The 15568-nt window shown below is 46.2% G+C and overlaps 1 pseudogene; it reads left to right on the top strand.

Annotated features, from left to right (window-relative positions):
• The first annotated feature begins 1118 nt into the window (after positions 1-1118).
• Positions 1119-15321, top strand: LOC121581689 (annotated as a pseudogene).
• Positions 15322-15568: the final 247 nt, after the last annotated feature.

The following is a 15568-nucleotide window of genomic DNA, read 5'->3' as shown; positions in this document are numbered from 1 at the left end:
GCGGAAAAACACACATAATAGTACAATTGGTTAGAGGGCTGTAAAACGGCAGCCATCTTCTTCCGGCGCTGTTCTTCTGCTGTTGTTTTCATTCTCTTGAAAATGCTCTCAGTAAATGTACTGGAATGATCATGTCTTAAAGTAAGGTTGACACTAAGGAACAAAATTCACTAGGATTAACATCTAAACCTCAACATGGGTGACTGTCATGTACATGTACTTACCTGGAGTGCCTGAGGGTGGCACTGCTACTAATGACTACATGTGATCATCTGTACTGGTACTTGACCTATGACATCTGATAAACGTGGTTCTTTGATCCGCATCCATGCCTCAGTGTGCTAATATATTACATGGTGCCAGAAGTTTAAAAGTAATACAAGGAAAGCTCAACATTCCGAAATATGGAACAACTGAGAGCCAACTACTCTGAACCTAGAGGGGAATCTAGGCCAGAATTGGAGAGTGTGGATCCAGAAATTCAACCTTTATATCATCGCCAGTGGTATCTCCGACAAATCTGAAAAATAGAAATGTGCCACATTCCTGCACGTAGCCGGAGACTATGCAATCAAGGTATCCAATACTTTTGATTTTGACGATGACGTAGATGACTTGGATGTATTAAAAGAGCTTTTCCGAATGTACTGTGAGCCAAGAAAAACTCTGCCATACCAGAGGCATATCTTTTTTACGAGAGTGCAAGGACAAACAGTCAATTGATGCTTATGTGACAAATCTAAAAACTAAAGCAAAATACTGAGTTTCAACAATTTACCGAGTCTGATACGGGACAGAATTGTGTGTGGAATCACGAATGACCAAGCGAGAACCAGATCTCCTGCTAGCTAGAGCAATAGACATTTGCTGTGCTAGTGAAGTGAGCCAGCGCCAGCTGAAAATGCTTCTTGATGAAGTCGAGGTACCCGTTCATAAGGTGCATAAGCAAAAGAAAACACAGAAACGTACTGTTAAGCTGGATACAATAGCTGAGTGTAACTTATTGTCCGTGATAGATTTGAAAACGCTGAAAGTGAAGGGCGATTCCAAGCAAAAATCCAACTGCAAGCTAGTGACGTATTCTGGCCACCAGATGGAGCCACAAGGCAAGAAAACACTCAGATGTCAATACAAAGAGAAAGTGTTTGAAATGGAATATCAAGTGATTGAACAAGATGCACCTGCAATACTTGGAAGATCAGCTTGTCTGCAAATGGGCTTAATACAGAGAATATTCAAGCTTGAACAAAGAACAGAGACTGACATTTTAAGTGAATTTGAAGATTTATTCACAGGACTTGGATGTGTTCCAGGTGTTCATCACATACAAATAGACCCAGAAGTCACACCAGTGGTTCAATCACCCAGAAAAGTGCCTGCAGCACTAAAATAAAAACTTGAAAAGGAACTGAACCGCATGGAAAACATGGATGTCGTCGTCAGGCAAACTGAGCCTACTGAATGGGTAAACAGTTTGGTGACAATCGTTAAGCCAAACAAAATACGGGTATGCAAGGACCCACAGGTAGTTGCTGAAAGGCCAAACACCAAGGTATTTTCAGTAGTTGATGCAAACCAAAGATTCTGGCAAATCCAACTGGATGAAGAGAGCTTCCGACTTAACGTTCAATACGCCGTTTGGGAGGCATTCATTCAAGAGACTGCCGTTCGGAATCGAGTCCACTCCAGAGGTGTTCCAGAGGTGCCTTGCCCAGCATTTGGAAGGTCTGGAAGGTGTCGTAAACATCATGGATGACATTCCTGTCTGGGGTGATGCCACAGAGCAGCATGACCGGAGACTGAGACAGCTACTAGACAGGCTGAGAAGCATCAACTTGAAACTGAATAAGAACAAGTGAAAAATCAGAATGACAGAAATTCGCTAGATTGGAAATGTGTTAAGCGAAGAAGCCCTGAAAGCAGACTCCGAAAAGGTCAGAGCAATACAAGAAATGCCAGAGGACAAAACAGCACTTCAGAGGTTCATGGGAATGTTGCAGTATCTCGCAAAGTTCATCCCAAATCTCTCAGATGTCAGCGCACCACTGACACAACTGCTGGAAGGAGATGTTCAGTGGCACTGGGAGTCTTCACAGAAACAGAGCTTCAAAATCTTGAAAACACTAGTCAGCAATGTGGCAGTGTTAAAGTACTACGATGTAAAAAAAAAACAGTGACACTATCTGTGGATGCAAGCTCAGAAGGCTTGGGAGCTGTGATCATGCAAGATGGTCAGCCGATCACATATGGCTCAAGATCCCTCACAGACTGTCAAAAGAGATACGCTCAAATTGAAAAAGACTGGCGATAGTGTATGGCTGCGAGAAGTTCCATCAATACCTGTATGGAAAACAGATCCAGGTGGAGTCAGACCACAAGCCCTTGGAAACAATCTTTAAGAAGTCGCTCCAGAAAGCACCAGCCAGACTACAGAGAATGCTGATGAGACTACAGAGATACAGTGTACATGTGACATACAAACCAGGAAAGGAGATGCACATCGCTGATGCACTGAGCCGAGCATACCTGAAGGAACAGAGAGAGAAATTGCTGGATGGTGAGCTGGATGTAAACTACATCGCTCATCAACTTCCTGTTTCAGAAGAGAAACTGCAGCAATTCAAAACAGCAACAGCAGAAGATGAAGAGCTAAGACTGGTCACAGAAACAGTTAGAAAAGGATGGCCAGACACGAGAGGGAAAGTTGCAAAGAAAATAAAGCACTACTGGACCTTCAGAGATGGACTGCTGTTCAAGACTTGTCCTTCCTCAGAAAATGAGAGAAGAAATGATGGAAAGAATCCATGAAGCACACATGGGAATAGTAAAATGTAAGGAACAAGCAAGGGATGTTCTGGTCTGGCAAGGCATGGCTAAACAGATTGAAGATGCTGTAACAAAATGTGCAGTCTGCAACACACACAAAAACAACAACCAAAGAGAGCTGCTCATGTCTCATCCAGTCCCAGAGAGAGCTTGGGCCAAAGTTGGAGTGGACCTCTTCCATTACAACCACACCAAGCTCAGTGGGACAACAAGTAAACACATCATTACTAGTCATCATTACTAGTCATCACATCTACTCAACCATCTCATGTCAGATTTAGACTCAATTGTTTCTGGCTGCTGACCAACTGATTATGTTGTCTCATATTTGTGCACCAGTACTGCCTGTACTGTTTACCTTTTCCACTCTCACTGTTCATAAGATATTATGTTCATAGTACATCCATATTCAAAAGAACCAAGTTTTATCAAAACTGTGTGTGTGTGTGTGTGTGTGTGTGTGTGTGTAGGAGAGAGAGACAGAGTTTATCATATTAGAGCTGATCATTTAATACAAACCATAAAAGGAGTGACATCGCCACCTGTGGGTAGAGAATGAGAAAAAGCTTCTGTCCACCATTTCTGTTTGTTTCTCTTTGTGTTTATGTGTGGTGTTTCTGAGTGCATACATGCTTAAGTTGTGTCCGTGTCCGTGTCCGTGTGTCCGTGTGCCCATGTCAGGCCGACTCTAGCCTTTTGGGGGCCCTAAGTGAGATGTGGTTGGGGGGGCAAGACATTTTAGTGGCCCCACTCTTGACGGTGGAGAGAACTTTAAGTTTTAAAGTTCAATTCTGGCAATTCTACAATTCTGCAATTATGACCAGCTGGTCAGAGAGAAGTCACAATTATGACCATCTGGTCGAATGGTGGTCAGAAAAAGACATCATATTCTGGTCAGTAAGAATATGTTTTTTAAAAACGGTTTCAACCAGGTATATCCAACTGGGTTAGGCCTATTAAGCATATTACACTGGTATCAGGTGTTAGTGTTGGGATGGAACAAAAGCCTGCACACCCACCAGAGGCTGTCCAGGAAACGGTTGGTGACCACTGAATACTAGCCTATAAACAGCACCCAAAGTACAACACGAGGGTTGTAGCTCTCTGGTGGCTGACTCCAGTACCATTTGTCTCCTATTGAGATTAAACAGAACTGGTCCCACTTTAAAACCAATGTATTTAAAATTACATAGACACATACATTGTGTATATATTGTTACATAACTCTTATACCTGCTTGTGGTTTGCACAATTTTCAAAGATTTGCAAATAAGATCCTAGTGGAAAAAAACTGGAATCCAAGCAATCATTTTCAAATAAATTAATGTAACTTTGTTTACAATTCTAATACACATACAAATATAATTCTGTACATCCACAAACTGCAAACAAATTGTCCCAGGCTAATGTACTATGCAACAATGTGAACCTATACACTGTAATACTGGCCTATGTATCATGGGCCTGATTCAGACGTAAGAAATCTATTACTTTTTTACACGTTTTTTATTTAAGCAGTTCTCAGTAGTTGGTATTCAGACTTATTGTAGGCCGGTGCGTAACGAGCTTTGCAGGTGTGGCTCCCTTACGCGCACTAAATAAATATAATTAAACTGCTGAAAACCATCCTACTTGCTGGCCAACAGATTTTCTTGTGGTGCTTTAATTTAATAGGGTTTTCAGTACATTTATGTAAAGCAGGGTTTCCCAAACCCTGGAGCCACCGCTGGGTGCACGTTTTGTTTTTTGCCATCACATTACATAGCTGATTCAAATATTCTACTCATCATCAAAGTTTGACTATTTGAATCAGCTGTGTAGATAGGCAAAACCCAAAACGTGCACCCAGGGGTGGCTCCAGGACCGAGTTTGGGAAACCCTGATCTAAAGCCATCCCTTTAAATACGGTGTACCTTTAATTCAGCGGCGTCAAACTCATTTCATGGATGGCTTTGTGTTTAATGGTTTTTGTTTTTTCCTTTCAATTAAGACCTAGACAACCAGGTGTGGGGAGTTCCTTACTAATTAGTGACCTTAATTTTTCAATCAAGTACAAGGGAGGAGCGAAAACCCGCAGACACTCGGCCCTCCGTGGAATGAGTTTGACATGTGCTTTAATTAGAATTCTCTCAACAGACTCACTATAATATATAGTACCAGTCAAAGGTTTGGACACACCTACTCATTCCAGGGGTTTTCTTTATTAGTGTCACGCCCTGACTCAGGGGACGTTTATTTGTTGAGTCAGGGTGTGTATATTCCGTGTTGTGTTTGTTCTATGGTGTAGTATCTAGTATGTCCATTTCTATGTTGGCCGGTGTGGTTCCCAATCAGAGGCAGCTGTCGCTCGTTGTCTCTGATTGGGGACCATACTTAGGCAGCCTATTGGCACTAGTTAGTTGTGGGATCTTGTTCCGTGTTAAGGTATGGTATGGTATGTTGTGTTGTGCTGCCTTGGACGTCACGTATCGTTTGTTTATTGTTTTGTCGTTGTGTTTATTCGTTAATAAACATGTATGCATATCACGCTGCGCCTTGGTCCGTCCCGTCTATAAACGATCGTGACAGAAGATCCCACCAAACGAGGACCAAGCAGCGGCAACGCAGAAGGTGCCGGCCGAGGAAGAAGCCAGAGAGACAGCCCCAAGATAATTTTTTTGGGGGGGCTAAAAGGGTGGTTGGCGGAGTTAGTGTTAGGCGGCCCGGCCTGTTCCTGCCCCTCGCACCAAGCCAGTGATGCGCGTCGCCAGCCCGGCACGGCCTGTTCCTGCCCCTCGCACCAAGCCAGTGGTGCGCGTCGCCAGCCTGGCCCGGCCTGTTCCTGCCCCTCGCACCAAGCCAGTGGTGCGCGTCGCCAGCCCGGTCCGGCCTGTTTCTGCTCCTCGCACCAAGCCAGTGGTGCGCGTCACTGGCCCGGCCTGTTCCTGCCCCTCGCACCAAGCCAGTGGTGCGCGTCGCCAGCCCGGCCTGTTCCTCTCCCTCGCACCAAGCCAGTGGTGCGCGTCGCCAGCCCAGTCCGGCCTGTTCCTGTCCCTCGCACCAAGCCAGTGGTGCGCATCGCCAGCCCGGCCCGGCCTGTTCCTGCCCCTCGCACCAAGACAGTGGTGCGCGTCGCCAGCCCGGCCCGGCATGTTCCTGCCCCTCGCACCAAGCCAGTGGTGCGCGTCGCCAGCCCGGCCCGGCCTGTTCCTGCCCCTCGCACCAAGACAGTGGTGCACGTCGCCAGCCCAGCCCGGCCTGTTCCTGCTCCCCGCACCAGGCCAGTGGTGCGCGTCGCCAGTCCGGTACGGCCCTGCCTGCTCCCCGTACCAAGCCAGTGGTGCGCGTCGTCAGCCCGGCCCGTTCCTGCTCCCCGCACCAAGCCAGTGGTGCGTGTGTCCAGTCCGGCACGGCCCGTACCTGTTCCACCGGTTCCACTCCGGAGCCAGAGCAGTCCGCTCCACCGGTGCCCAGTTCAGCTCCGGTCAGCTGCTCCACTGCGGAGCCAGAGCAATCCGCTCCACCGGGGTCAAGTCCAGCTCCGGTCAGCAGATCCACTCCGGAGCCAGAGCAATCAGCTCCACCGGGGTCCAGTCCAGCTCCGGTCAGCGGCTCCACTCCGGAGCCAGAGCAGTCCTGTCCACCGGTGTCTGATCCAGCTCCGGTCAACGGCTCCACTCCGGAGCCAGAGCAGTTCGCTCCACCGTCGTCGGGTCCAGCTCCAGTCAGCGGTTCCAGTCCAGATCCAGACGTCAGCCTCTCTCCAGGTTCGGGGTCTCCCACACCAGGGTCCAGACAGGGCTTGGTACTTCGTGGGAGGAAGGAGAGGGGAAGCAGCGCGCCAAGGTCCAGACCTGACCAGGGGCGCAACAGGGAGGCGGAGAATAGGTGGTGGTCACGCCCGGAGCCGGATCCGCCTCCGAGGCGGAATGCCCACCCGGCCCCTACCCTGTTATGTTTATGTGGCACGGTCGGAGTCCGCACCTTTGGGGGGCGGTACTGTCACGCCCTGACTCAGGGGACGTTTATTTGTTGAGTCAGGGTGTGTATATTCCGTGTTGTGTTTGTTCTATGGTGTAGTATCTAGTATGTCTATTTCTATGTTGGCCGGTGTGGTTCCCAATCAGAGGCAGCTGTCGCTCGTTGTCTCTGATTGGGGACCATACTTAGGCAGCCTATTGGCACTAGTTAGTTGTGGGATCTTGTTCCGTGTTAAGGTATGTTGTATTGTGCTGCCTTGGACTTCACGTATCGTTTGTTTATTGTTTTGTTGTTGTGTTTATTCGTTAATAAACACGTATGCATATCACGCTGCGCCTTGGTCCGTCCCATCTATAAACGATCGTGACAATTAGAGAACAGGTTCATAATAGGGATCAATTAAAGAAAACCATCTAAATAGACACATATTCATCTCCTTTTCATCACCAATTGGTAGATTTAAATATTCTCTGATCTTGTATATTATTTAGGATTAGAAAAGTACACTAAAGTATGTGGACACCCCTTCAAATTAGTGGATTCGGCTATTTCAGCCACACCGTTGCTGACAGGTGTATAAAATCGAGCACACAGCCATGAAATCTCTATAGACAAATATTGGCAGTATAATGGCCCGTACTCAAGAGCTCAGTGACTTTTAACGTGCCACCGTCATAGGATGCCTCCTTTCCAACAAGTCAGTTAATCAAATTTCTACCCTGCTAGAGCTGCCCCGGTCAACTGTAAGTGCTGTTATTGTGAAGTGGAAACATCTAGGACAGGGGTGGGCAAACGTTTTGGCTCAAGGGCCACATTGAGTTTTTGAAACCAAGTGAAGGTCCACATACTCTATGCGTGACAAAACATGTGAAGCCTTTATTCATTTTCACATTGACACGCAACTACTAGTGTACTGTAGGTGTACATATGCTTGCAGAACAATTCTACCCTTATACCATCTCTGCCCTTGTTTTTTGTTAACAAATTTTTCACAAATCTTTCCCAAAATTGATATAATTGATAACATCACAGACACAGTCAAACACAAACACAGATCCTGCATCTCTACGCTTGTAAAGTACAATCAAACTTAGTCACAATATGCAAACTTAAAAAAAAATATATATATTATATGACTGGAGACTATTCTAAAAATTTGAGTGAAACATATGATAAGAGCATCCGTTTCATTTGGAATGGTCTGTTTTTGAAAGCATATTAAGGAACCATTCTAATCTCCACTGTGAGCCATATTTACAGTTATCCAATCACCTCAGCCCAAATCTGACTGATTAGTTATTACCTTTATCCAAGTGCATTGCTGGATAATTCTCACTGCATAACCATCACCATGAAAAAGCATTATCCTTCCCTACCCCAGTCACGGTTATTTGAGTCTTAATGTGAACAATGGGTCTGGTCACCTCTCTTGGCAAGGGCATCAAAGTCTGGTGTCATCTTTGATGTAGAGATTCTCAGAACAGCTGACAAGTGGTCATTTGTTAAATTTGACCTGTGACAGGATTTGTTGTAATTCATGACTGAGAACGTTTGTTCACACACATATGTGGACCCGACTAAAACAAGCATCCTTTGGGCGTGCTTTTTAATGTTTGGAAACTTTGTTTCATTCAGGGAGCCATAGAACTGGTCTGTTGTTGCTGTTTTGTACTTCTCCTTCAAAGCACTGTCACATTGGATGTCGATGAGCTCCAATTGTGTGTCTGGTGGTGCTTTCTCACTGTCGAAAGACAAGGGGCATGATACAAGCTCCAGCTCAGTCTCAATCTTGGTGAAGTCTGAGAAGCGGCGGGAAAACTCAGCATGCCGGTCAATCAAAGTGCTACTGTATGTGGGTGGGTTCAGTGCGGCCAGTGTCGGAAAATGAGCGAGACCGGCTGCTCATTTGTCTGGAGAACAACATAAGTTTGGCCTTGAACACTTTCACGTTGGAATACAGTTCATGCACAAAAACACAACAATTTCACATTTAGATCATTCAGATGCCCCAATGTGTCCACACCGAAAGCAAAGTCGCCGAGCCAGTCTATGTCTTTCAACTCTGAGAAGTCGTCAGCTTTACCAACCGTATCAAGGAACATACCTATCTCCCCTCTCAGTTCCCACACACAGCGAAATACTTTCCCAGGCTTAGCCAGCGCACATTTGAATGGTACAACAAGTCCTGGTGCTCTACCTCTGTGTCATTGAGCAGCTGAATGAACTGATGATGGTTAAGCCCCCTTGCCCGTATAAAGTTGACACGTTTTACAACCACTTTGACAACATTTCCCAGCTTTAACACACTTTTACACAGGGCTTCCTGATGAATAATACAGTGAAGAAATAGGGCTTTCTTCTTTTACTTTGGGCTTTCTTCTTTTACTTTGTTAGGGCTTTCTTCTTTTACTTTGTCTTGTAATCTTTTTAGTCGGCCAATGTTTTTACCGGTTAGATTTGGTGATCCATCTGTTGTGACGTTTGTCAGTTTGCTCCACGGTAGATTAATTTTTTTCCAAGCAGGCAGACAGCCTGTCATATAAATCAGAGCCCCTGGTTGTTCCCATCATTCAGATTCCACTTTTCTCATTTTCACAGCACTCATTTTTCACGTCAAAAATCTTCAAGCAATGAAGTGGCTATGATGACTGAGCGCATTCTGAATCTGACTGTAGGCCCAAATACAGAGCGCATTGCCAGGCTACAGCGCAATCTATTGGAGGTTGTATGTATACCATGGAATGAGACATTTTAGGCAATAAATCGTAACTCAAATATGGAAATATTTAATACATTTAAAAAATGTCTCGCGGGCCAGATTGAAGTGCCTGGCGGGCTGGATAGGGCCTGTGGGCTGGATAGGGCCTGTGGGCTGGATAGGGCCTGTGGGCTGTACTTTGCCCCTCCTTTGTCTAGGAGCAGCAACGGCTCAGCCACGAAGTGGAATGCCACACTAGCTCACAGAACGGGACCGCAGAGTGCTGAAGTGCATAGCGCGTAAAATCGTCTGTCCTCGGTTGCAACACTCACTACCGAGTTCCAAACTGCCCCTGGAAGCAATGTCAGCACAAGAACTGTTCATCGGGAGCAACCGCACACAAGCCTAAGATCATCATGCGCAATGCCAAGTGTCAGCTAGAGTGGTGTAAACCTCACCGCCATTGGACTCTGGAGCAGTGGAAATGCCTCTCTTGAGTGATGAATCATGCTCCACCATCTGGCAGTTCTGACGGACAAATCTGGGTTTGGCGGATGCCAGGAGAACGCTACCTGCACGAATGCAGAGTGCCAACTGTAATGTTTGGTGGAGGAGGAATAATGGTCTGGGGCTGTTTTTCATGGTTTGGTTTAGGCCCCTTATTTACAGTGAAGGGAAATCTTAATGCTACAGTATACAATGGCATTGTCGATGATTCTGTGCTTCCAACTTTGTGGCAACAGTTTGGGGAAGGCCCTTTCCTGTTTCAGCATGACAATGCCCCTGTGTACAAAGCGAGGTCCATACAGAAATGGTTTGTCGAGATCGGTGTGGAAGAACTTGACTGGCTTGCACAGAGCCCTGACCTCAACTCCATCGAACACCTTTGAGATGAATTAGAACGCTGACTGCGAGCCAGGCCTAATCACTCAACATCAGTGCCCGACCTCACTAATGCTCTTGTGGCTGAATGGAAGCAAGTCCCCGCAGCAATGTTCCAACATCTAGTGGAAAGCCTTCCCAGAAGAGTGGATGGTGTAATAGCAGCAAAGCAACGACCACCTCCATATTAATGCCCATGATTTTGGAATGAGAGCCGATGTCCCCATACCTTTGGTCATGTAGTGTGTATATATATGGTTTATCTCTATTAGTAGGACCTTGTCATGAGGCACCTATACAGCCTCAGAGGGGTGTGTAGTGTACCTATTGAGACGCTGGTGTTGGTTTCACTGACAAGACCCAATTACAGCAGTCCAGAGGGTTCAAACTTCCAACCTCAAACCACACCCCCTCCTGTGTTAAGGTAGAAGGTGGACATCCTACCCATAATGCCCTCTGAGAGAAGTTATAAAAGTCAGCAATACTGGGTTTCCTAAAGGTTGGTAGGATGTTGAATCAAGGTGGTCACTGGTCATGGAGGCTCGTTTGTGTGCTGTCGTCCTGATGCCTGACTGTACAGTCGTGGTCAAAAGTTTTGAGAATTACACAAATATTAATTTTCACAAAGTCTATTTCCTCAGTTTTTATGATGGCAATTTGCATATACTCCAGAATGTTATGAAGAGTGATCAGATGAATTGCAATTAATTGCAAAGTCCCTCTTTGCCATGAAAATGAACTTCATCCCAAAAATACATTTCCACTGCATTTCAGCCCTGCCACAAAAGGACCAGCTGACATCATGTCAGTGATTCTCTCGTTAACACAGGTGAGAGTGTTGACGAGGACAAGGCTGGAGATCACTCTGTCATGCTGATTAAGTTAGACTGGAAGCTTTAAAAGGAGGGTGGTGCTTGAAATCATTGTTCTTCCTCTGTTAACCATGCAAGGAAACCATGCCATCATCATTGCTTTGCACAAAAAGGGCTTCACAAGCAAGGATATTGCTGCTAGTAAGATTGCACCTAAATCAACCATTTATCGGATCATCAAGAACTTCAAGGAGAGAGGTTCAATTGTTGTGAAGAAGGCTTCAGGGTGCCCAAGAAAGTCCAGCAAGCGCCAGGACCGTCTCCTAAAGTTGATTCAGCTGCGGGATCGGGGCACCACCAGTGCAGAGCTTGCTCAGGAATGGCAGCAGGCAGGTGTGAGTGCATCTGCACGCACAGTGAGGCAAAGACTTTTGGAGGATGGCCTGGTGTCAAGAAGGGCAGCGAGGAAGCCACTTCTCTCCAGGAAAAACATCAGGGACAGACTGATATTGTGCAAACGGTACAGGGATTGGACTGCTGAGGACTGGGGTAAAGTCATTTTCTCTGAATCCCCTTTCTGATTGTTTGGGGCATCCGGAAAAAAGCTTGTCCGGAGAAGACAAGGTGAGCGCTACCATCAGTCCTGTGTCATGCCAACAGTAAAGCATCCTGAGACCATTCGTGTGTGGGGTTGCTTCTCAGCCAAGGGAGTGGGCTCACTCACAATTTTGCCTAAGAACACAGCCATGAATAAAGAATGGTACCAACACATCCTCCGAGAGTAACTTCTCCCAAACATCCAAGAACAGTTTGATGACGAACAATGCCTTTTCCAGCATGATGGAGCACCTTGCCATAAGGCAAAAGTTTTGGGTCCATGGCCAGGAAACTCCCCAGACCTTAATCCCATTGAGAACTTGTGGTCAATCCTCAAGAGGCGGGTGGACAAACAAAACCCCACAAATTCTGACAAACTCCAAGCATTGATTATGCAAGAATGGGCTGCCATCAGTCAGGATGTGGCCCAGAAGTTAATTGACAGCATGTCAGGGCGGATTGCAGAGGTCTTGAAAAAGAAGGGTCAACACTGCAAATATTGACTCTTTGCGTAAACTTAATGTAATTGTCAATAAAAGCCTTTGACACTTATGGAATGCTTGTAATTATACTTCAGTATACCAGAGTAACATCTGACAAAAATATCTAAAAACACTGAAGCAGCAAACTTTGTGAAGACCAATACTTGTGTCATTCTAAACTTTTGACCACGACTGGACCATCCTGATCCATCGCATGTAGGGTATGATGTATTACTAACTCTGTGGTGTGTGTGTGTGTGTGTGTGTATCTGTCCCTTGGTATCTTCTCATTGATAAAGCTATGGAAGCAAGAGGCTAGCAGACACAATGAAAGGGGAGGGGTTTGTTGTTAGAACCACCAAATGCAGGGAATGGAGTGAAAAACAAACCATTTAATTTAAAGGTAAGCATTGAGCGCTTCAGGTGAGGTCACTTTTTTGTTTTGGTCAGTGCTCAGAAGGGAAGGAGGTGGCGCACAGCACAGTCTGGGCTTCAGGCAGACCACCACCACGGCCCCATCCAGCAGCCTGGGCACTGAGGAGACCACTGAGGATACCATGACGGACGCCTACTCCCTGTCACCCACCAACATGAGCAATACCTACTCCATAGAGATCCACACAGACGCCATGGCGCCGCCGGCCTGGGGAACTACACCCTGGACTACACCCAGTGCTTCACGTCTGTGAGTGTTGCCCGCCTGAGAAGGGCCCTCTGGGGCCCCAGGGGAAGAGTGGCCCCCCAGGGCTGGGAGGAGAGTGGGGACTTCCAGGTAGACTAAAGAATATAAATAGTGTTGATTTCAGTATAGATTGACTAAAAGTATACATAGTACTGTAGTGGATAGTGACCATGACTGTAGGTTGTGTGCGGTGTGCTTGCAGTTATATTGTGTGTCTTCATGGTGTGTACTCCTAAATATCTCCTCATATCCCCAACCCTCCTACCTTCGCTCTTCCCCTCCTTCCCCCTGTCTTCTTTGTGTGTACCTGGAGATAAGGGGGGTGTTGGACTCATGGGGAACTCCTGGACTGGATGGAATGGCTGAAGTGACTGGACTGGAAGGAGATAAAGGGAAGCTAGCCAATTCTCAAATACAACTGTTAAAGAATGTAATCTGGGTTTTTATATTTACAGTCCAAAGTGTGAGCTGCTATGCTATCTGTTATCTCATTCCTGAATACGTTGTTATCTGTTGCTGTTTTTCATCAAATCGCTAACTTTGATCTAAAATAGAGTATTCATGCTGGGGACTGATATCTATCCTCATGTGGTGACACATTTCAGATTCCAATTTCTTATGATAGGTGACAAAGGAGATCAAGGAAACATGGGGATGCCTGGTGCCCTGGGGCTACTTGGGAGACAAGGAGAGAAAGGTATACAATACTCCCTAGATTTCATCAGAGTAATGTGTAGTAACACTTGCATCATGGAGTAACACCACATGGAGTAACAATACAGAGTGACATGAGGAAATGCTAGTGCTAGAAGATCACACTATATTAGAGGAGAATAGTAGTGTTCTTAAACTGAATGTAAACTGTTGTTTCACTATCAAATACTTTCTTGCTACAGTAAGTGACTAAGTTCCTTCTCACAGGTGACTTGGACCCCAAAGGAGAGAAAGGAGAACAGGCCTCCCTGGCTTGAAAGGAGACCCTGGAGAAAGGGGAGAGCTTGGGCAGAATGGGACCCAGGGTAAGAAAGGTGACCCGGGTAGAATAAGCCCTACAGGACCCTCTGGGCTGCCTGTCCCGTAGAGACAGAATGGCCAAAAGGGAGACAAAGGGGTGGTGGGCTTAACTGGCTCCCCTGGGCCGAGGTGGGAGGTGAGCCTCCTGAGAGTAAATGGAACTGATGGTCTATCTGGGCCTAAAGGTGACAGGGGTGAGCCAGGCTCCCAGGGAGAGAGAGGGGAGGCAAGGGGGCGGGGGCCTCTGGAACCCCCAGGCTTGAGGGGCATGCCTGGGCCGAATGGAGAGAAAGGACCCTGAGAGCGTGGAACATATATGCTCTGGCTTCAGCGTGGGCCTCTTCCCCAGCAAGTCCCTTCCCCCTCCGGGCCTGCCTGTCAAGTTCAACAAGATCCTCTACAATGAGGAGGAACACTAGGACCCGATGCTCACCAAGTTCAACTGCACTCACACGGAGGTCTACGTGATTTCCTACCACATCACCCTGTGCAACCGGCCCCTGCTCGCCACACTAGTGATTAACGGTTTGAAGAAGCTGCAGACTCGTGACTCCCTGTATGGCCAGGACATCGACTAGGCGTCCAATCTGTGCAGGGGACCAGGTGTGGCTGGAGATGCTGAGGGACTGGAACAGAGTTTACTCCAGCAGCAAGGACTACAGCACCTTCATCGGCTTCCTGCTCTATGCCGACCCCAAGGCCTGACCTACGACCTTGCCTGTGAACCGGGCGTGACCTCTGCATGACCTTTATCTGATAACTTATGATGACTCTGCATCGCCTCCAAACTCTTTTCACTACACTGATAAATCATCTCTGTCAATATAGCTACTGCTACTAACTACATTCCTGCTTATTGCTATCAAAATAATTTGACCAAATGCTTGCTGTATTTGGATGGTGAAGGATGTAACACTTTATGCAATGTTTACACTTTCTATCAATGCAATAAAACACTGACGATCAGGCCTCCATTGATTTTGTTATAATGTTTGAGCATAAGAACACTAGCCATGTCAAAATGCGTAGAATTGTAGGAAATTAGCTTAAAAACAGAAAAAAAGTATCCATGGCAAAATGCATAGAATTGCAGGGAATTGGCTTTAAAATTGCAAAATGTACTTTCAGCTCCATGGTAGGATGTGTGGAATTGCAGGAGATTAGCTTTGAAACTGCTACATTTTCTGTCTGATGCCAAGATAATATTTGTGAGTTATTCTTTGGTCTGTGTTTTTACCGTTTATGGTGGGTCGTGGCTCAAAAGACACCTCAATCGGTGGGTCACGAAGCAGAAAGGTTGGTGAACCCCTGCTTTATGCAACGCTTACACTTTCTATCAATGCAATAAAACACTGCTAATACTTTCAATGAACATTTCTTGAATTTTTTTAGTTTAGATGTGAAGCTATCTAGACTTCACAATGACTGATGTTAGTTTTGTAAACTGCTCAATCCCAGCTCTGATTATGGACAGTCTCACCCATTACTGTTTCCTGTAGTTTAATGTGCTCCTAACAGTAAAAAGCCTTAATCATTTCTGTGCCATAACAATATAGCTCCAAGGTCTGTGGGTGATGGTGAGTGATGTATGAATGCATTATGTTTTATAGCCTAC

Source organism: Coregonus clupeaformis, chromosome 14 (genome assembly GCF_020615455.1).
Source record: "Coregonus clupeaformis isolate EN_2021a chromosome 14, ASM2061545v1, whole genome shotgun sequence".
Taxonomy (NCBI): domain Eukaryota; kingdom Metazoa; phylum Chordata; class Actinopteri; order Salmoniformes; family Salmonidae; genus Coregonus; species Coregonus clupeaformis.
The sequence above is the reverse complement of the archived record's forward strand: the minus strand, read 5'-3'. Positions and strand labels throughout refer to the sequence as shown.